Genomic DNA, 1,721 nt, shown 5'->3' with positions numbered 1-1,721 from the left:
ATCTAATAAAATTGTAAATTAAGTAAGCGGTAAAAGGTTTTAAATAAAAATTTTAATAAAAAGGCTACATAGACATTATAAAAGAAAAAATATAGTGAAAAGTCATCTGAAAAGAAGTGCTTCAGGGATAGTTTTTATGAGTAACTGTGGTTTAACACGTGGATAATCCAGAAAATTTCAGCTCGCTGATCAGGCGAGAACACGCTACCAAATCTTAGATTTCGGTGGGGTTTAATCTACTCTTCCATAGGTCAGCGCATGTTTCGGTGATTACATACATTAAGCGTGAAATTAAATTACACGATATTTTGGGTGATGACTCACTGAAGGACTTTCTATGGAAAATTGGCTCTATTTACATGTTACAAATGTAAAGAAAACCAGAAAACGTCAGGTGTCCATTGGCATAGCGCGAATCCACCAATCTTCAGTAGTGTTACCTTCTTGTTCGCTGCTTGGTTTGTGTTTTTGAAGAATCATTAATAACTTCTGTGATTTGTGTTTAAATTAATAATATTTCTTTGGAAAAAACTAGGGTTTCTCATTTCCCGATGTTTTGCTTATCTCGGGATAGAATGAATTATTTTTAAGATGTACAAAATATGTTGAAATCAAATGATATAATTAGTTTTTACTTTTTAAAGTAATTTAATACGTTCTGTACCTGATAAATCATATTAACAATGCTGTGTAAGATATACAGTATATTAAAATTACCTTTGAATTACGTAGAAATTTACACAAATAGAAAAAATATTTTAAAGTTTGCTGGAAACTGCATACAACAAAATGCTTTGAACTCAGTTGAAAATTAAAAATAATTGATCTTAGATCAAACTTCTAACTTAAAAGGTAATTTTGTTATTTAAATAAAACATAATACAAAATATTATTGTAAATTTTTATAATAAGATTTTAAAAAACAAAGATGGTCAATACTCCGATCACCGTATCTGGTTCTTATTTAACTAATGAAAAGTCCTGCTACCAAGAATAACCTTTCGATTCAATTGATGTGTGTGGAATCGTCTTTAATTAACAGTCAGTCGCGGGTTCGCATCCGACAAACGGGCTGGATACGTAGAGTTTTCCGGTTTCTTCACGTGTCTAACACTTTTTGGGGGTAAGCTTCATATGAAAAATCTTTTCAAAATGTTTTTAATTATTATGTAGAAGATGTATTTTCTCTTTTGAAATTTTCGCTCCAAGGTAACTAGGAGAGTTTTTTAGATGTTTAGCTTTGAGTTAATTTCATACGGCAACGCAATCCATGGGCGATATGGAAGGAGACTTTCTATGAAAACTACTTATATGTTAAATACGCGGAGAAAACCTCTGCCACTAGACGACCAACAGCGAGAAGCCGCTATCATTCAGTGGTTTTATTCACTCGGCACTGTTGGACACTTTCTTAGGACCATTGTGAGTTCGACGAAATTCTCAAAAAGACCAGCAGATGGAGAGGGTAGTGCTGTGTAGAGAGTAACGTGTGTCTTGAGTAAAATACATATCGGAGTCTTATAGGAATGAAGACATGAACGAAAAAAACATTGGATCCTGCAATTTCTTGGTATTCAGGGCAGCTTGCTCCGTTTTGCTTCCAGGTTGAATAGGGTAAGGATTAGAACAGGCGTGACATATCTGGAACAGATTAAAAAATTTTCTGATGTTGAATCCGAATTTGATTCTGGATTCCCATAATGGTAGACTGACGTTTATGT

Source organism: Centruroides sculpturatus, unplaced genomic scaffold (genome assembly GCF_000671375.1).
Source record: "Centruroides sculpturatus isolate CEXI.00-Female unplaced genomic scaffold, Cexi_2.0 scaffold2392, whole genome shotgun sequence".
NCBI classification, from domain to species: Eukaryota; Metazoa; Arthropoda; class Arachnida; order Scorpiones; family Buthidae; genus Centruroides; species Centruroides sculpturatus.
Note: the sequence above shows the minus strand (reverse complement) of the source record.